The sequence below is a fragment of the Sarcophilus harrisii genome, chromosome 5 (assembly GCF_902635505.1).
Source record: "Sarcophilus harrisii chromosome 5, mSarHar1.11, whole genome shotgun sequence".
Taxonomy (NCBI): Eukaryota; Metazoa; Chordata; class Mammalia; order Dasyuromorphia; family Dasyuridae; genus Sarcophilus; species Sarcophilus harrisii.
In genome coordinates this window covers 266077254-266099423 of record NC_045430.1, presented here as the reverse complement: position 1 = coordinate 266099423, position 22170 = coordinate 266077254, and the positions used below count along the sequence as shown (strand labels likewise).

Genomic DNA, 22170 nt, shown 5'->3' with positions numbered 1-22170 from the left:
ACTTGACTAGCTGTTGACAGTCACAATGTCAGCTCCCATTGAACAAAGAAGGCTAATGTAAACCTAGTCCTTCAGGAGATTTCTTTGCTGGAGGATAGGAATTAAAAGCAAAAATAAAAGAATTGGGCAGCAGAGCCCCTGTGTCCACTGACCACTCCCTCCCATTTATCAAGCTTCTTCCCATGCCTTTGATTTGAGCAGACAAGATGATGGAATGCTATTTGATGCTGTTCGATGCCTCGGTGAGACAAATGTTACAGCAAGTCAATGGGTCCTCATTCAAGTGCTTTGGACACTCAATTCCTAGCACACACCTTTCAGATAATTCCCCAGGCTATGTAGCACACATTTGGAAGGTGCTCAATAAATACTCCCAGATTGAAGGATTCATCTGTCAATTCTCGGATACAAAGAACAGTGATTTCTTCAGTGAGGATCCTTACTCTGTTGATGCAGAGTATAAACCTTCCTCGATGATTTAAAAAAAAAAAAGTTGGTTGCTGTGACTGAAAAATTCATCAGCTCACAACTGCCCTTCTGGTAATGAGTATCTCTGAACTTAGCTGGGCTGGTCCTTAGACAACGGACGTACAATCTTTTGCCTGGACTATTCCTGAAACATTTCCACCTTGGAAATATTTTGTAATGCTCATCATCCTAAGACCTAGAAGACAATTTATCCTCAATTTTATTTCTCAGAATTCATAGTTTTTTTTTTTAAGGCTCAACGTAAAACCACCTGCTTCATAAAATATTTCCTGAATCTTTAATTGCTAGTTCCCTCCCCATACCATCTTTTACCTGTAGTATGTACTTACATATGTACATGCTCTCTTTACCCATTTCCCTCAATCCAGATCACAAGCTTAATAAATGCTTAATGCTCAAGTGGTAGAGTTAAGGTCTTTAGTGAAACACTCACATACTTGTAAATTGCTATAGTCACAGAAGGATGTTAGAAATCATTTGGATCAATCACTATATTTCACATGTGAAGAAACTGAGGCATAGAGTCATAATTTCTGTGATGGTATTATTTATGTATGTACTTTTCACTAAATGGTCATACAAATAAACATCTTATTTTTCCATTTAGTTGCCTCCTTTTCTTCCTCTTCTTCCTCCTCCTCCTCCATGAAAGAATATGGGCCTATTATCATACCACAATAAACAATTTGGCAGTGAATAAGCCAGGACAGATGAGTGTGGGTGGCAGTCTCAAAACACAAAACAATTACCATAAGCAAATGTCTCCTGAAAGCTTTTGCTTAAGATTGTGGTTTGTCACCATGTTTTCCATACCGAAGCCCCCTCTTTTGGCTGATACAATAAGCTTCCCACTCTGCCTTTTCTTTACTTAACAAGTTCAAAGTCTCTCTCCTTACGTGTCTCTCTTTCTCTCTTTGCCTCTCTCTGTCTGTCTGTCTCTGATTGTCTCTCTGTCTCCCTCTCCCTCCCTGTCTCCCTCTCCCTGTCTCTTTTTTCTCTCTAACATTGTCTATAGATGGCATGGAGAGATAGGATCTTTCATCTGGTCTACTTTAAGTAAAGTAGGAAGACAACCATCTTGGCACTTTTAGTGACCTAAGTAAGGCCACTATTAGGCAGGTAGGACCAGAATTAAGACTGGGCTATATCTCTTCCAATATCTAGGAAGGTAGAATTATATCTTTGTGCCAGCTCCCAGTATCTCTAGTCTGGGGTTAGAGTGAAAGCTGCTTCCCTGATTGCATTTGATAGGAAAGCTCTCAGCCTAAGTGGTTCCTCCCAAATACTGTCTATACAAAAGATCATCTTTATCAAAGAAAACAGCAAACAAGTCAAATTATACACATTAGACTATAACAAAGAATACACAAGAGTGAATGCAGACAGTGAGATAAAATCTCATTTTACCTAGGAGAGAGGAAGCAGTCTCTCTGAAGGGGAGTGTGCCCTCAGCAGACTGTAGGATTGCAGGCACCAGAGGCCAAATGCTATGAGGGGGGCTAGGTCCTTTACATGTCTGTAACTCCAGGGCTCCAGTCCAACAATAGAAAGTTTACTCTTTGATTCTCCTTTGTTGGGACTTTCATGAGATTCTCTCTTAAAATGTGTTGTCAACAAACTGGTCTTGTCTCTCTCTATGTTGCATCATAGGTCACCATTATCTGAGCTGAGGAAGAGTCATCATTTTACTTATAAGTAGAATATACATGGTAGAGCTATCCTTCAGGGGAAAAACTCACTCATCTGAGAATGGGGTAACACTGATCCATTTTGCTTGGACACAACAAATTAGGTCCACATTTATTAAGCACCTTCTGTATTTCAGACATTGTGCCAAGTGCTGGGAATACAAAGAAAGGCAAAAAACAATCTCTGACCTCAAGAAATTCACAGTGGAGGAGACGACTGTACAAAACACAGAAACACCAAACAACAACTATATATGGGAAAAAAATGAAGATTATCAAAGAAAGAAAGCAGAAGCATTAAATGGGATTGGAAAAGTCTTCTTGTAGGAGGTGGGACTTTGAGAATAAAGCAAATAAGGGAATAATGAGAAGGAGAGAATTCTGGGATTTCAGTGAAAATGCAGTCAGAAAATGAAGTATCTTGGGCAAAAACATCATGGGATCACATGTACATATATGGAAACACAAAGATGGAAAGATTGGAAGGGGCTGGGTTAGGAAGGTTTTGAAAAGATCCAGGGTCAATACTTGAACCTGAAAATATTAGGAAGCCAATGAAGTTTGATTCATAGAAGGAGTAACATGATCAGATTAGTGCTTTTGGAAAAGCAAGTTCATAGTTGATGGACTGGAATGAGGATGGGATTGAGGCACAGAAAGCAGCTAGAAGGCTATTGCACTAGTCCAGTCAAGAAGAAATAGGGATCCACCTCAAAGTAATGGGAGGATAAGAGGAAAGATGGAGGTTTTTACAGTAAAGAATTGACAGAACTTGGAAACTGATATGATATGGGGAGGGAAAAAGAGTCAGGGTGACATTGAACCTGGATGATCAGATGGATGCTGGTGCTCTTGAAAATATAAAAGAAAGGAAATTAGGAAGAGAGGAGGGTTTGAGGGAGGAAGATAGTGATGTCTATTTTGGACATGTTGAGTTTGAATTATCTATGGGAAAGGAGATTTGAGATGTCCTATACTCAGTTGGACATAAGAGATTGTATGTAAGAAACAAGATTTGTGCTGGATAAAAAGAGATCTGAGAATTGGCTATATAGAGATAATTAAGTCAATGGTAGTTTATGAGATCACCAAATGAAATAGCATAGAGGGGAAAGAGAAAAAAGGTCCAAAATGACATTTTGGAGAACAGCCATGGTTAGGAGTTTCAAGTTGGATGAAGATCAAGTAAAGAAGATTGAGAAGGTGTGGTCAGACATGTGTGGGAGGAGCACGAAGTTCTTTATAAAGTAATTTCTAGAATACAGTCAAAAGAGACATCTCTGAGAAAAGGAATGCCCTTTATCTTGGCTAGCTTATTATTTTAATTGACAAATGTTCTTGACTTGAGTTCTATTTCCATTTTGAATTTATTTACATTGAATTAACTTTTTCATATTGTTTTATTTTTTCTGGTTACACATGTATATTCACTTTTAAATATACATTTCTTTATGAATCATGTTAGGAGAGAAAAATTGGAAGAAAATGGAAATACCACAGGAGAGGGGAAAAAAGAAAAAAAAGAAGTAAAGATAGCACATGTTGTTTTACATTTAATCACCACAGTTCTTTTTCTGAGTACAGATGGTATTTTCCATTCAAAATTTATTGGTATTGCCTTGGATGAATTAACTTTTTTAAAAGTTATCTTTCCTCTCTCTCCTTTTAACATCTCTTGCACACAATAAGTAGGAATTACTCTGTTATCTTTATAACCTCAGTCCCTAATATAGTGTTTGACAAGTAGTAGACATTAATAAACCCTTATTGATAGAAGTAACATGACTGAGTGGATAGAATCTTGGGCTTGGAGTTATTAAAATCTGGGTTCATATCCTGTTTCTAACATTTACTAGCTTTGTGCCTTTGGACAAGACATTTAATATTGACAGGTCTCAGTTTCCTACCTGTAAAAATATGGATGGGGTTAGAAGCCCTGTGAGATCCCTTCTAGCTCTATGGTCTTATGATTGATGGAAGAAAATAGTCTTCAGAGGCAGATATTTAGAAAACATGGATTTTTTTAAAAGGTGTGATTTTTATCGATACATTTTATACTGATATTATTTTCATTATCTAATGCATCCTTTCCCCTTTCCTTCCTCAGTCAGTCATTCTTTGGAACATATTTAAAAGAGAAAAAAATTTAGCAAAACCAACCTATTGTTTTTGATGGTATATTTAATATCTCACACCTATCATCCCATCACCTCTGTAAAAAGGCATTGTGAAAAAAATATTGTCTAGACTCTGATTTGAGGAATATGAGAAAAAGAAATCAAATTTCCTGTGTCAAAGATGATAGGCATTTGAAGCTTGAGTCAGAATGAGAATTAAAACAGGTGCATGGATTTAGGTCCTGGGGGAGCTTTCTAGGTCATCTAAACCAATCTCCTATCTTATAGCCGAGGAAAGTGGTGGGGAGTGGTTAAAATTTGTCACAGCCAGAGCTTTCAAGCCAGGTCCTAGCTCCAAATTTAGTCTTTCTTACACTGGATCATGCCGTACCTCCAGCCTATAGCAGCAAAATTAAGAACAGGTTGAAGCATGGAATTCTTCTCTAAGTATCCAAGTACTTTTCTATGCTGATTTGGAAACTAAGACACCAGGGTCTTGTGACACAAATCTGGTTCCCATTCTAATGGGACCCATTTCTTCATCAGTTTCCATCTTTTTTGCAAAGTACTGCAGAAAATGTGTGCAGTCAATTGCTTTCCTCTCAAGCCTCTGTCCTCCTTAAGCTAGAAGTAAATATTTTGCAAAGTGAATGTCATGGGAAGAATCCAGCATCATCTTAATTGGACATTTTTTGCGGGGTAACCTCATGTTAGGAAACCTGCTGGTAATCAGTCCTTCCCCTGCTCACCCCTCTCTCCCCACGAAGACATTTTCGCAATATTCTAATCCTATTTGGCCTGAGATTTCTGGCTTGTTCTTGAACCTGGGACTTGGGCGTTATTCTTGGAAATACATGCCCCTGGAGACTCCCAAATGCATTTCAGTTATAAAAATCCATGAAGATATACAAATCTAATCAAACTGATCTGGCAGCAGAAAAGGACACTATTCAGAGAGAAAGCCAAAAAACTGTGTTGGGTAAGAACAGTCTCCTCCCTCCCCCTTTTCTCACTCTCTTTCCTCCCTCCTTCCTTTCCCCCTCCCTTCCTCTTACTCTCTTTTGTTTTCATCAAAGACATCCCTGTATTCTCTGCCTCAGAGATCACCTCATTCCATATTGAGGTCACTGACAGATACCATTTGCTTACACAAGGAAACATACATGCACGTCAATGTCATCCAATATGTCTCCGAGTCTAATCAATCAAAATCTAGCTGGCTAAAAAGAAAGGACCAACTGCCTGAAATTAATTTGGGAGGCTCCCAAGGATAGGATGACTTGATTTGTCTCTCAGAGAATCTACTGCAAAAGTGACGGTTGGGGACTTGGTTTGATTACAGATGCGACAGGCTGATGCCGGCTTCTGTGCATATACCAGAAACCTGACAATCAAAGGAGAAGAGTGGGAAGGGATTTGTCATAATTTGGTATTGTAAATAACAACACCAGGCACATAGTGGAAACAATTTGGGGGAAAAAAATTCTCCCTCTGCCAGTAGAACCATTTATCGCAAATAATGAATAATAAAATAAGGGATCTTGGGGGAAAAGATATTCAGTTACTCACATTTCATGGTTCAGGGAATGAAGTTAAGGAGTACCAGAGATTAGTGAGAACATAAATTTCCTCAACAGTCTCAAGGAATAAGGAATTTATAGAATCTGAAGTATTTTGGAAATGAAACCCTGGGGAAGTAAATAAGCCTTCTTGGCCAGGATTTGTTAGAGCCACCCTCACTCTACTCCACAGGGATTGAAGGGTACAATCACCTAGAACAAAAATGATTCTCTTTCTCTCAGTTCAGTAAACACTTATTAAGTGCCTACTATGTTCCAAGTATGGAGAGGGATTGGCGAAAAGACAAAATTAAAATCAAAAAAGGCAATCTTTGCCCAAAAGGAGTTTATATTGTACTGTAGATGCATCTGTATCTACAAAATTTAAACCTTAAAAAATACAACCTAATTTAAGGTGGGAGGGAATATTAATAACTAGAGTAATTGGGAAAATCTTCCTAGTATTTGTCTATCCTTTAATTCTTCAGAGTTTATACAATCTTGGAAGAAATCTCAAGGGGATGGGGAATACACTTAATTAAGGAAATGCCATCTGGTGGTGAGGGCAACATCAGGTCCCCCAACCATAATTGAATTTCAAAAGGTGTACTTTCAAAGCCATTCCTGTCCACCGAGTTGGAGTTGCAGAAAACAGAACATTTAAGTTTCATATGTTGCCATCGCATTAAGGGTAATTGGGTTTACTTGAAAAATATAGAACGTGCTCCTTGACGAGGCTCACTTAGTAAATGGCATGTCAAAAGGGAACAGATTTTTCATTTTAGCCATCTCCGGATATCTGGATTTGCTCAGTTTTGAAATTGCAAAGATTCACAGCCTAACATGTCTAAATTCTGCAACGTAGGCTGGGGAGCTATACAAGGATCAAGAGAGGCTGGTCATCACCATCTCTGTAAAACTGAATTAGGGAAGCCCCAAAGATGGACTGCAGAGAGGGCTGCCCCGCTTTTGATGAAAACAATTTTAATCTAATTTGGGCAAAATCTCCAAAGATCTTTATGTACTGAGCAGACGTCTTTGATTCATGGCCAGAAGACCCCAGCATTTTCAGGTTTCTGCCAATACTTGAAACACATTTTCAGTTCAGAAACTTGATCTGTATTTTACTTTTTCAACTGAAACTATGATTAAAAGAAGAAAAAAGTCAGTGACATCCTGGCAATGATATTATGGCTCCTTTCTTACCAGAAAGCTACCCTATCCTAATCAACCACAATGTTAATTCCAGAAACAGACTACAATCACTTGCATAAATATACTATTCCAGAGTGTAAGCTTTTTTGAAAGAAAGACATTTGTTATTTATGTCTTTCTACTTTTAATATAGTACATGGACTTAAAAAAATACTTATTCATTGAAGTATTTGTATTGTGGAAGAGTTTAGTTCTATCTGTTCGTGTAATGAATATTAGAAGTAATTAATTGATATAGTAGAAAGCAAATTGGATGTAGAGTGAGACAGATTAAATGCAGGTTAAAAATTCTAACTTCTTGCTTATGTTGACAAGTCAATGACTTTGTATAAACTATTTAATCACCCAAAAGTTTTCATTTCCTCATCTATAAAATGGAGGGATGGGAAGGAATAGATTAGATTATATCTAATTTTAGCTCTTAATTTGTGCTCTAAGTATTCTAATCTCTTGAGCAAATAATGGACTTTGAGAAAGATTCACTATTACTTTTATTTATTGTTCAGAGGTCCTGTTTTTATTTGTCAGTAGAAAGAACTGAAAGTTTGGTCCATACTTGTCTAATCCTGGTAGAAAAACTCTGCCAAATATAATGGATCTGTATTTTAGCATCTCTGGAGATCTAATATTTTGTGACAAATGATTGTTTTTCTCTTGTATTTAATAACTGATTTTTGTATGGGGACTAAGGTTTTCCCCCTTATTTGCTTCCTCAACCAAAAATCAACCAATGTGGTAAATCTCTCTTCAGAATGAGATCTAATAAGACAGTAAACAAAATTCTAAGACTGGGACAATGGATGTGTTTCTAATATATACATACTCATATAGTCTGCAAAGTACTGATTTCCCCTTTTGTTACACAGGTAATGTGAAAATTGCTGTATCTTTGATCAAAATCTGGGTGATACAAGTCATGTGCCCCAAGACTCTCCTTTTAATATAACCTATATCCCATTGTGCTAACCAATCAGAGTTGATTGGTTCCTTTCAGGAACATCTACCCTTCAAAGTGCATCTAAACTGTGAGGCCATAACTATGACGGGCCTATGAGAGATGGTCAGATGCATTAATAAATGCACTGTCCTTATTAATGAAATGCTAATCACCTAGAAATTATATCTCTTAGAATTTTTTAATTGTCATGATTTCCTTAGTGTGGCTACTACACTTTGGTACCATTTATGAAACAATGACTTTGAGAGGTTCAAAGAAGAAAAAAAAAAACATTTTCTCTAATAGCTAATGTGAATGTGAACTTCTCTTGGAATGAGGTAAAGCTAGATGAGCAGATCTGCAATCAATCACAGCCCTTTATATTTGTAATTCCTCTGCTATTATGAATCTGGTGAAATTTGTATCTGAGATTGTGGTTTTAGCTTTTCCCAAAAGACAAAAGTTAAGCAATTAGTTACACAATTAAAGAGAAAATACACAGCAAACTTTTACTTCATTTGGATATCTCAGGTCAAAATATTTACTACTCTGAATTTTTCAGATAATTGACTGGATTAACTTTTTTTTTTTAAACTGCCAACACTATGATGAGCAATATTTCAATTTGACTGAAAAAAAACAAGAGAAATATGAGGAAAGAGGATTTCAAAACCTTGAACTTTTTTGGTATCAATGTTAACAAGAAGATTTCTGCTTTCTACTAGTTCCCATATTTTTAAGGAATATCAACAATCTTAGTTGTGAGAGCATACCCATACCTTTTACCACCTTCAGAATGAACTTTAACTCCAAATATACTACCTTCCCTAGAGGGAGTAAGAATGGCCCAGACCTGCATAGACTTCTGGGATTTGGATGCTTTCTTTTTTAGGTTTTTTCTCCTTATCTCCAGGGTCCAGAAAAGATCATATGGTTTGGAATTGGGGAGGGACTAAAAGGAGAGCCAAAGAAAGAGAAAAGGAAATTTCCTTTGATTGATTAGTCATTTTTGAATGTTCTCTAGTTCTGGCTCAGCAGCTAATCAAAAATCAGCATTTTTCCCCACTTGATTTGCTGAGAATGTCTTCAAATGCCCCAAGTCTAGCAATGGGGTCCTTCCATAAGCATTTTCATGTCTCTGTGGAAGCAACTCCCAAGTTGTTTTTTTTTTTTTTAATCTGGGCAGTCAACAAACAGGGAAACTATAATGCTCTGATGGTGGTCCTCTTCTTGGTCAAGAACAGTGGGACCCAAGCGATACTGAAAATGTCAATAAGCAGTGGTATGCCACAAAAATTCTGTAGGGCAACCAATAGTCATCATTAGTTAAGTGAATTATAATATTTTCTAAGGAAATTATATGGTTCCCAAACCATCTTCACCTTCCATGCATGAGAAATTTTCTCTCATTCTTGATACAAACTTTTCCTCTCATCTCTGCCTCCTGCAATCCTTGCCTTCCTTTAAAGTTCAACTCAATTACCTTGTCTGAAGTAGAATCTTTCCTGATTGCTCTCAGTATTTAACACTTTTTTCCCTTCTCTAACTTTTCTGTACTTCTTTACCATGTCCACATTTTAAGTCCCTCCCTGTTCTAAAATGTAATCAATTTGAAGGTAAGGACTACTCCAATTTTGCCTTTGTTTCTCCAGGCTATAATTGGATTAGGTTGGGGAATACTTTCCTCAACAAAGTTTATTAGATAAATTCTAGAGAGTTGCCTGAGAAAAAGTGACTTGCTCCAAAAGCAAAACAAAAACAATCTCCCCAACAATCCCCCAAACCTCAAAACAAAAACAAATGAAGAAAAAGAACAACAAAAACAAAACTGAACATGAATCTAATGCTCATTACTTGTAGCTTACACAGAACCTTGCAATCACATATAAATGAAGTAAGGCTACTTGGCTGAGAGCTCAATAGTAAGGGATGATGGGAGTGAGAGGAAGATAGAAAGTAATTTAATTAAAATGCAGTCCTTATCATCAGAGTGCATACAGTTAAAAAAGAGATACATCTCACATGTTGGAAAAAGTTTTGGAGTACCTCCCCCTTATATAGTTAACATTTTCCCATGATCCTGACTTTCTTGAACTTTCTTTGGATCCCAAATGAAAGTATGGAAAGAAAATTATTTTAAACCAAAATGAATGCCTAATCTCCTGGGTTCCACTTCAATTTTAAAACCACAGATGCTCTATTAACCCTGATATACTCCAAATAAAAACCCAAACATAGATATTCTTTATTAAAAACTGGTGAAATTCATGTGGCATTAGGTGTACTTTAAAATGTTAGTGGAGAGTTCCACATAAATCACTAAATCAATGGACACATGTAATATGTGCACTTATGCAAAACAAAGAATCAAATCAACAGAAAGAAAAATATTCCACAAAGACAATACTGCTGCAATTTCATTCATAATGTAAGCCCAATATTTTAAAACTTAGTAGCCAAATCCATTGTCCAAATCTAGCAAATAAGGCAGATCTATTTTGTGGATCCTCATGTGTTTAAAAGATTTCAGAAGTTGTAAACTGTCTTTTTTTTTTTAAATAAATGGGAATCAAAGAACAATCAAAATGTGCCTACCCTTTCATCCAGCAGTATCTCTATTGAGTCTGTATCCCAAAGAGATCATGAAAAAGAGAAAAGGACCTCTATGTACAAAAATGTTTATTTAACAGTCCCTTTTATAATGGCGAGGAACTGGAAATTGAGTGGATGCTCACTGGAATGGATTATTATTATTTTATAAGAACAATAGGGAATTATTGGAATATTGTTGTTATGGAATATTACTGTTCTATAAGAAATGATCAGCAGGAAGATTTCAAAGAGGCCTGGGGACCTATGTGAACTGATGCTAAATGAAGTGAGCAGAACCAGGAGATCATTAGTCATAGCAACAACAAGATTATGTGATAGTCAACTATGATGGAATTGACTCTTTTCAACAAGGAGGTAATTCAGACCAATTCTAATATACTTGTGATGGAGAAAGCCATCTGCACCCAGAGAGAGAGCTGTGGGGACTGAATGTGGCTCACCACATAATATTTTCACCTTTTTTGTTGCAAGGGTGAATGTTGAAAACTGGCAAACTATCTTTGCACATATTTTGAAAATAAGGAGCTATTATTAAAAAAAAAAAAATGGGAACCAAAACTGAAAACCATCATGAATATTATAGCCAAAATCTGAAACTCCCAGGTCAAGGAAAAAATAATGCAAAAATTCAGAAAAAAAAAAAAAAAAAAAACAATTCAAGTATAGTGGAGTCACAGTCAAGATAACACAAGATTTAGGACCTTCTACATTAAAGGACCAAAGGGCTTGGAATATGATAAACAGAAAGCAATGGAGCTAGGATAACAACCAGGAATCACCTACCTAGCAAAACTGAATATAATCCTTCAGAGGAAAAGGTGGGCATTTAATGAAATAGAGGATTTTCAAACATTCATGATGAAAAAACCAGAGCTGAATGGCAAATTTGATTTTCAAATACAGGACTCTTGAGAAGCATAAGGAGGTAATCAGGAAAGTTGTCATAAGGGACTTTAAAAGACTTATCTTTTTACATTCCTACATGGGAGGATGATACTTGTAATTCATTAGAAACTTTTGCATTATTATGGAAGTTAAAAGGAGTATATACTGACAGAGGGTACAGGTGTGAGTTGAATATGAAAGAATAATATGTTTTTAAAAATGTGAAATTAAGGGGATGTACTGGAAGAAAAGGAAAGGGAGAAGTGGAATAGTGCAAATCATCTGCCATAAAAAAGAGGCAAGGAAAAACTTTTACAGTGGAGGGGAAGAGAGGAAGAGAAGTAAACCTTACTCTCATCAGAATTGATTCAAAGAGGAAATAACAAAAATACTTCATATAGAAATCTATCTTATTCTGCAGGAAAATAGGAGGGAAATGGGATATAGCAATAGGGAGAAGGTGATAAAAAAAAGAGGGCATATTAGGGGAGGGTACCAAAACACTTTTGCAGCAGGACAGGGTGAAAGGAGAGAGAATAAATGGGAGAAAATACAGTTGTAAGAAGAATTTTGAAGCAAGTTTCTTTGATAAGGCCTCATTTCTCAAACACAGAGGGAACTAAGTCAAACTTATTTTAAAAAATAAGATCCATGCCCCAATTAATAAACGATCAAAAGATATGATCCATGCCCAAAGACATAAATTCATGACATCACTACCAGGCGTAAATGCCAAAAGAGATTCAAAAAAAGGTAAATGACCTATATGTACAAAGTTATTCATAGCAGCTCTCTTCTCAGAGTTAAAAAAATGGAATTGACATGATGCCCATCAATTGGGGAATGGCTCAATAAACTGCAGTATGTGTTTATGATGGAATATTATTGTTCTATGGGAAATGATGAGCAGGATGCTCTCAGAAAAACAAACAAACAAACAAAACAACAACAGAAAGTCCTCCATGAACTTAAACACAGTGAAATGCATCATGCACTAATTAACAATAATGTTCTGGGATGACCAGCTGTAAATGACTTTACAATTCCTAGTAGTATAATCATCCATGACTATTCTCAAGGACTTTTGATGAAAAATCCTATCCATATGCAGAAAGGAACTGATTGTATCTGAATACAAATTGAAACATTCCCTCTCTTTGTCTTTTTTTTTAAACAATGTTTTTCTTGAGAGTTTTTATTTTTATTTGAGTGGGAGATCTATGTTTTCTTTCAAAACTTGACTTTTATGGAAATGTTTGGCATAACTTCATATATGGCTTCTTAAGGGTGGAGATAAGGGAGATAACCTAGAACTCAAAAAATTTAAAAACATGTTAAAAAATTGTTTTGACGTAAATGGGGAAACTATTAAATAAATAAAATAAAAAAGAAAAAAAAGAAAAGAAATGTGAACCTTGTTAGTAGAAACATCCCTCATTTTCCTGGGTTTTCTCTCTCTTACTTTTTGGGAGTAGGTGAGTTTGGGCAGTGGATAAGTTAATTTTACGTATCTGAATTGGTACCATTAATGGTCATTAGGTGATAAAGCTTTAGTGTCAATGTGAAGACTGAGTAATGAAAATGCTTACATGGCCTTGGGTTGTGTTTGGAAGTTATACAAAAGGTATAATCTCCTGAAATAATTAGCTATTATAACTTTAATAAGAGTTAAAATCCTACTAATCCTTTTCTTCAGTATCTAAAATTAAATAGATACTTGGATCTAAACTGTTTTTAATTAATTTGGTTACCATTAACAGAAGAATTTGGAAATTTGGAAAAAGAAATGGAAATGAAACTCACTTTTAGAAGCTCATTGTTGAAAAGATTCCTAATTGCAGACTGTTTGCCCAGCTGTGAATACGGGTTTCAGTTACCAGTTGAAGATCTGGTTATCTTATAGTGCCCTGATAGTCTAGAGTCTACTATGTGAGAGAGATAGACATTGGAGTTCTCTCCCTAAATTAGGTATAAATAAATACACGTATTTCATATATTGCATCTGTTTTGGGGAGAAAATAAAAGCAAACTGAGCCCACACAGATCTATTTGACATGAGGACACAAGGATTGTTGAATTCCAGGGTGGGAAAGGTCACAGAGGGAGAGATAGAAGAAGGAAGGGAAGGAGAGAGAGGCAGAAAGACAGACACAGAAATACAGAAACTGATCTAGACAGAGAGAGACAGAGAGAGAAACAGACTTTAAGAGACATACTCATATAAATGTGTGTAGTATTGAGATTTTTGATCTAAAACTGGGTTCTTTAGAATCATAATTTCTATTATGTCCAGCTATGGGGACTAATTTGAAATGTATAGATCTGACACCCCAAATTTCAATCAATTTTTTATGTTAATGAATTTCTTGGGTTTTTGTTTTGAGTATGGGCTACCAATATTGAAATTATTAAATGAATTTCAATTGAATACATTAGCTGATGATATAGTTTTTTATTTGACATCTCTCATAAAGAAACTCTCCCATAATGAACCAATGGAAATGTGAGGAGAGCTAGGGACATCTGGGAAACTATATTTATTTAAGTACTTAATCACTGGGCAGTTCCCAGTTCTGGTGTCTGCCACCCAAGCCATGTGCTTCATAAAAGCTGATGTGATGGAAGGTGAGGGACTCTAGACATCTGCATCGAAGAAAAACTGTTCCAACCTAAGGACAGCTCCCTCATGCTTTGACCCAATGACATATGGCTTTCTGACACAGCTGTATTGTACAATTCCAAAATTAGGTTGGAAGAGGTTGCAGTGAAAAACAAGGTTGAAATGATGTTTACCATATGACCAGACTAATCACACTGCAGCATTTCACTACTTTTCAAACTTTTAAAGAGACTCAGAGGAAAACCCAAGCATCTACTCACCAAATAGTCAATCTTATAGAGAGTAAGGAAAAAGACAGGAGAACTATCCCCAGTAAACTGGATTAATGACGTCACTACTCACATTTATTAAAAGTACATGTGACATTTACAGAAAAAAAATGGACAAGAGCTGATCGTTTTTTAAATTTTACATATCCAGAGGCAATCCAAAAGGGCACTGGGAAATTGTCTTCTCTACCAAGTTTCAATTCAGAGACTGCTTTTACAGCTGAGTTATTAGTCTGAAAAAATATGACTTCAGAGTAGAATTACTGGCATTCCCAGAACTATTATATAGCTGAGGAAAACAGCTGTTATAGGTTAACTACATTGGAAGTAAATCAGGGAAGGGGATTACTCAGGGGATCAATAAGGGGGTTAGTGACCTTTAACTCCAGGTCACTACTTTCACTGAGTTCCAGTTCAATCATGAGAAAAAGTCTCTGCTAGCTGGCGATAGTTCAGAGGTCATGATTGATGGGCTGATTCCATGAGTAGTGGAAACCCCTTGTCCAACTCAGAAGTCTACCTGTCGTACTAACAAAGTATTTTCTCCCTTGTGCAGCTGTAGCCCTCTTGTCTGTATGAGGTGGATTGAAGATACTAATCTGTCAGTGACCTTCCTGGAATCAAAATTGATGAGAGGGCACCCAAGTTCCCACAGAGATGTAGGCTTGGAGCAGATAAGTGAAAAAAATATTGCTTTGCCTTGGTTAATGGATGGAAGAAAGTATGTTCTCTATCTTTAAAAAAAAAAATTAATTATCATTGAAATTTCCATGATCTGTTCATCACCAGCTCTACTTTCCTGATACCTAACATTCCATTCTCTGGCTATTGTGAGCCCCGTGTTATTATGGGAAGCGTCCATGCTTGAGTCAAGTCCATCAATTCCCCTTGTGCAATGACCCCATAGGCTACATTAAGGGCTGCAAATTTCTCTCGTGCATCAGAACATGTGCCCGCTGCCACCAATCCCAAACTGGCTCTTTCATTAGCTTTTATGGGTGCCAAGCACTGTCTGGACAGCCATCTATCTATCCCTCTCAAATCTCTGTCACTGCTGGCTCATGGATGAGGGAAGACAAACTTTATTCTCATCTGTGGCAATCACTTTGTGTACTTCTAAGTAGATATTCGACTTAAAGAAATTCAAAAATGCAGGCCTGAAGTCATATTTCAGGCTACTCTTCTTCTGAATGATAAGGCAGGCAGATTTCTCAGCAGAACTCTGAATATTTATGGGTGCTGGGCTTTGTCTGTGAAATGTTTGTCTGGTTTCCACTGGCACTGAGGGACACAGAGAGGCCATGCAGCAACTCATTAACAATTTTACCTTCAAAAAGCCCCCCAAACTATTTTGCAATTGGTTCTCAAGGTCACTTTTCTTTAAAGACCCAGGCACTTGTAGGTCTGAAAAGTGATTTCTTAGTTTCTGAAAAGCAGAAACTGCCTAATGAAAAGAAAGAAATAGAAGTAAAACAACTGTGTCACTAATTGGTAAATTTATGCATATGTGTGCACATGTATATAAATATATGTATATGTACACATATAGTTTACATATAGAGGTATATACGTGTGTATATATGCACATATGTATATATCTCTAGGTAAATACACACACACACACACACACATATATATATACACACATACTGTTATGCTGTTTAAAAGAGAAACTCTACAATTTAAAAAGACAAGTTTCTCATACAATGATTTTTCAGGTTCTTATTGGGGATTAAGTTCATGATAAAGGAAATAAAAGTCAGAAAGGAAAAAAAAAAGGAAAGAATACTAGGCTTTGAGTTAAAAGACCTAGGTTCAATTCCTGATTGTCATAACTTATTTTATTTTTATAAGTCAAAGTTGTTTTGGCTGCATAACAGGAATAGTAATAATGGGAATAGTGTGTATATGTGTGTATGCATTAATTTATATATATATATATATATACATGTGTATATATATATGTACATACACACATATATAGATATGTATATATCCACATCCACATCCACATATGGATATTAATGAACATATACACACTGTCCCAAAACTCTTCGTTCCATTTTTACCTTCAATCTGTTACTCTTTAATAGCTTCAAATGGCACTAGGACTTATACAACACTCTTGTAATTATGTCCACACACAAGAGGCATGTTACTTCAGTATTATGGGGAACTCTAGTGAAGGAGATGTCTCTCTAGTAATACTATTGGGAACTTAAGATTTCAGAGAATTGTCTATTTAAAAGTGAGTTAATGGACAAGTAAACCAGTCAATAATCATTTGTTAAGTGCTACTAGGTATTGTGATAAGTTGTAGGGATGCAAAAGAAAGGGGAAAAAAACCAGCTCCTGCTTTCCAAAGTAAAAAAGGTTAATAGGTAACAATTGTGTAAAAACACAATTTTGGACAAATGAGAAAGATGCCAAACTGGAACCAATCTCAAAATGTTGGCTCAAGCATTGAGATGGGGTTGGGAAAGGCTTCCTGGAGAAGATGGGATCTTAGCTGGTACTTGATAGAAGCCAGGGAACTCAGAGGATGTATATATATATATATATATATTTGCTGAGGCAATTGAGGTTAAGTGACTTGCCCAAGGTCACACAGATAGGAAGTGTTGTGTCTGAGGTCAGATTGGAACTCAGATCTTTCTGACTTCAGGGCTCTATCCACTGGACCATATAGCTGCCCAGGAATAAGATATTCTTTATGGAATAGCTAGAAGTCCAATGTCACTGGATACAGGATTATATGGAGAAGAATATGATGGAAGGAGACTGGAAAGGTGGAAGGAGGTTGGGGCTTTGAATACTAAATGGGATTTAATATGTGATCCTAGAAATTATAGGGAATATATTTTTTTAATTTAATATTTTATTTTCTTCATTTATATGTAAGTACTGTGTTTAACATTCACCTTTAAAACATTGGATCTCAAAGTGTCTCTCTTCTTCCCTCCCTAAACCCCCTCATTAAGAAGGCAAACAATTTGATATGGGTTATATATGTATAATCATGTAAAACATTTCCATTTCAGTCATATTCTAAAATAAACAGAAAAACAAAAAACCTCAAAAAACAAAGTAAAAAAAAAAAAAAGAAAAATTGTTTCAATCTGTATTCAGACACTATCAGTTCTTTCTCTGGGGATGGGTAGCATTTTTTATTTTAAATCCTTTAGAGCTGTATTGGATCATTATATTGCTGAGAATTGCTGTTATTCACAGTTGATCATCTTATTGATATTACTTTGCACACAGTACATTTTACTTAACATCAACTCCTGTAAGTCTTTCCAGGTTTTCCTAAGAGCATCCTAGTCATCATTTCTTATAGCACAATAGTTTTCTATCACAAGCACATAACACAATTTGTTTAGCCATCCCCCAATTGATGGGTATCCTCTCAATTTCCAATTCTTTGTCCCATGAAAAGAGGAGCTATAAATATATTTGTACATATAGGGTTGTTTGTTTTAGTTTTTTTTTAAATTTCTTTAAGGATACAGCCCTAGTAGTGTTATTTCTAGATCAAAGGTTATGCATGGTTTTATAGCACTGTGGGCATTGTTCCAAATTTTTCTATAGGATGATTGGATCAGTTCACAAATCCACTAATGATGTATTAATGTCTAATTTTCTCCACATCCCCTCCCCCCAGTATTTATTAATTTCCTTTTCTTTGTTAATTTCCTTTTCATACATATAGATATGAGGTAGTTACTCAGAATTAATTTAATTTTCATTTTTCCAATCAATAGTGAATTAGAGAAAATTTTCATAAGGCTATGGACCAGGTTCTGAGGAATAAGGGTTTTATAAACAACAACAACAACAACAACAACAACAACAACAACAACAACAACAACAACAAAACCTTGCTTCAAATATTTTCCCCAGTTACTATTGCTAACTGCATTTCCCTCTGTTTTCTATTTTCTGTTTTATCCTATCCCTTTTCCAAAATGTTTTGCTTCTGACTATTCCTTCTCCCAAACTGCCCTCCTTTCCACCATACATGCTCCTCTTATGCATTTATGCCCCTACTTTCCTGTATGGCTAGGTAGATTTCTATACCCAATTGAGTTAATATGTTATTTTTCCCTTTGAATTAATTTTGAGAAAACTAAGGCTCATTTATTTCCCCTTACTACTTTTCTCTTCCCCTTTCTTTTATTTGCTATAATTTACCTCATTCTTTCTCTCTTTCCCTTTTACCTAATACATTCCTCTGTCACCCTTAACTTAATGTTTTAAATATCATCCCTTCACATTCAATTCCCACCTGTGCCCTCTGTCTGTCTGTACTTCTACTAACTGTCCTAAGAATGAGAAAGTTTTTGTAAATTACAAGTATCATCTTCCCATATAGGAATGTTAACAATTTAAACTTAATAAGTCTCTTATGATGTACCTTTCCATTAACATTTTTATGCTACTCTTGAATCTTTTATTTGAAAGTCAAATTTTTATTTAGTGCTAAACTTTTCATCAATAATGCTTCAACTTCCTCTATTTCATCCAATATCTACTTTTCCCTTGACAGATTATACTTAGTGTTTCTGGGTAGATTATTCTTGGTTATAATCCTAGCTTCTTTGCACTCCAGCATAACATGTTCCAAAACACGTTGATCCTTTAATAGGGAAGCAGCTAATTCTTGTGTTATCCTGACATACTTGAATTGTTTCTTTCTGGATGCTTGCAATATTTCCCCCTTGACCAGGGAGCTATGGAATTTGACTATAATATTCATGGAAGTTTTCTTTTTTGGATCTCTTTTATAAGATGATCAGGAGATTCTTTCCATTTCTAATTTATCCTTTGATTCTAGAAAATCAGGATTTTTTTCTCGATAATTTCTTGAAAGATGATGTCTTTACTTTTTTTTTTTTAAAGGCTTTCAAGTAATTCAATAATTTTTAAACTCTCTCCTGGATCTATTTTCTAGGTCAGCTAATTTTTTTAATTACAGATTTTTATTTACAAGTTACATGTATGGATAATTTTTCAGCATTGACAATTGCAAAATCTTTTGTTCCAATTTCCCCCTCCTTCCTCCCATCCCCTCCCCCAGATGGCAAGTAGACCAATACATATTAAATATGTTAAAGTATATGTTAAATACATTATATGTATTGTACTTTTTGAGCATAGTTCCAAATCGCTCTCCAAAATGGCTGGATGTGTTCACAATTCCACCAACAATGTATCAGTATCCCAGTTTTCCCACATCCTCTCCAACAATCCTCATTATCTTTCCCTCTCATTCTAGCCAATCTGACAGGTGTGTAGTGGTATCTCAGAGTTGTCTTAATTTGTATTTCTCTGATTAATAATGACTTGGAGCATCTTTTCATATGGCTAGAAATAGTTTCAATTTCTTCATCTGAGAATTATCTGTTCATATCCTTTGTAGTTCAACTATTTTCCAAAATTCACATTGTCTTTGATTTTTTCATTACTTTTGTTTTGTTTGACTGTTTCTTCATTTGTCATAATTAGCTTCTATTTGATTTAATTTTAAAGGAGTTATTTTCTCAGTGAGCTTTTATATCCTTTTGACCATTAGCAAGTCTTACTTTTGAAAGGGTTTATATTCTTTAGTGAATTTTTATGCCTCTTTTCCTATTTGGCTTATTCTGCTTTTTAAGCATTCTTCTCTTTACTGGGTTGTTGTACCTCTTTTACCATTTGCACTACTTTATTTTTTAAGATGTTATTTTCTTCAGTATTTGGCTCTCTTTTATCAAGCTGTTGACTTATTTTTCATGATTTTCGTAGGCTACTCTCATTTTTATATCTCATTTTCCCTCTACCTTTCTTTATTTTCAAAATCATTTTTGCTATTTCCATGGACTGAGATGAATTCATGTTTTTTCTCTACTATTTTGACTCCACTAGGAGTAACTCTTAATAAATGATCTTTAAGATCCCTTCCTTGCCTGTGATCATGAGACTTGGAGATGAGAGATCACAACAGAAGCAACTTCCTCATTCTCATTTTACAAGTGAGGAAGGAGGGATTCAGAATGTTGTGAAAAACATCCAAAGTAATACAGGTAACTTTTAAATAAAGGATCAGTTAGAATCCAGGATCTTTGACTACTCCAAATGCAGTTCAAAAACTCCCATAATCTCTGGTTCTAGGTTGCTAATTTGTTTACTTTTCATTTGTATTCCCAGAGCTTTGCACAATGCTTGACATATACTAAAAATAATAATTTTTTCATAATTCATTCATTCATTTATTCATGGCAGTTAGCTAGTGTAGTAAAGCACTGCATTTAGACTTGGAAAGATCTGAGTTCAAATTCTAGTTCATATACTGACCGGTTGTGTGATCTTTAAATTGCTTAAATCTCTGTCTGCCTCAAGTTTCCTCACTTATAAAATAGTGATTATAACATCCATCTCCAAGGGTTGTTGCTGCAATCAAATGAGATAATATTTGGAAAGTGTTTAACCTGGTGCTTTGCATATAGAAGACATTTAATAGATGCTTGCTTCTCTTCCTCCTTCGATTCAAGGGAATTTATAGGGAGAGGGGATAGAAATTGCATCATTATAATCATCACCCTCACAACTAGTATTACAATGATTTCCTTTGTATAATTCATGATATACCCAATGGATATGTATTTTATAGTTATTTTTCTTTAGGCTAAAAATGTAGTGGTTATGAAAAGCACCTAGAAAAACCCCCTTGTGCATTGTTGCCAAATATGACAGCTCCACAGATAAATAAGATCGCTAATTAACATGTGGAAATGCTCTCTACTTGCTGAGATGATAACTGGGTTGATCAGTCTCCACATCTTTGCTTTTCTCTACACTCAGTATTTCTCCTCTTGCCTCCATTCTTTTGCACAGATTCTCCTTTCTTTTATACCTGGAATTCCCTCTCTTGTCATCTCTGCCTCCTGCCATCCCTAAAATTACCTTCAAGACTCATCTCATCTGCCTCCAGTTAGAAGGAAGGCTTACCTGATTCCCCAAAGTATTAAGGGTCTTCCTTCTCAAATTCTTCTTTATTACTTAATTCCTTATGTAACAGATCACTCTAGAAGATTATAAGATCTTTGTGGATAGGACCTGTTATGCTTTTGTTTGTTCATTTGCTTTTTTGCTTTCTTTGTATTGAAACACTTAACACCTTTTATATATACAGAAGAAGTTTAATAAATGCTTGTTAGATTGGGCTGCTGGTCATTTCCCCTTTCTCCATATACCAGTTTCTATGAAGTTTCTCCAAAGTATGGGAAGTAAATCACAGCTTTGTCAGTTTTATCAGTCAATGTTGAGTCTGTTGATCTATCTTTGTCTTTACCCTACTGCACCTTGTATTAGTTAATATCTAAAAAAACATTCTCCATTTTCTCCTTATATTGTTGTGTGCATCACTTTGCCTCCTGGCTCTCAGCCCCAGTTAATTATTGGCTTCTAGCCTTAGCAACAAGATTAAGTTGTTTTCTACTTCATGAAGTCAAGGTCATGTTTCCTCTAAGTAAATGTTCACTTGCTAATTAGTTCCACAAACCTATACTTGATGCTTTTTTTTTTTTTCTTATTGAAATATCTCCTTTGGTTTCTGCATCTACTTCAGATGACATTACACTCATTTTCCTACCTTATTTCTACCATGGCTTGTCATGAAACACTATCACCTTGTTGTCAATTATCTAAGCAAAACTTTCCATTTCTCCCTCCAAACAGCATCCTATAGTTCAAGCTCAAGGCTTTTCTGTACACACACACACACACACACACACACA

The 22170-nt window shown here is 35.6% G+C and overlaps 1 protein-coding gene across 11 annotated transcripts in view; it reads right to left on the bottom strand.

Moving 5' to 3' along the window:
• Positions 1-22170, bottom strand: part of RBMS3 (RNA binding motif single stranded interacting protein 3) — a 1441154-nt gene that overhangs the window by 55441 nt on the left and 1363543 nt on the right. The window lies entirely within an intron of this gene.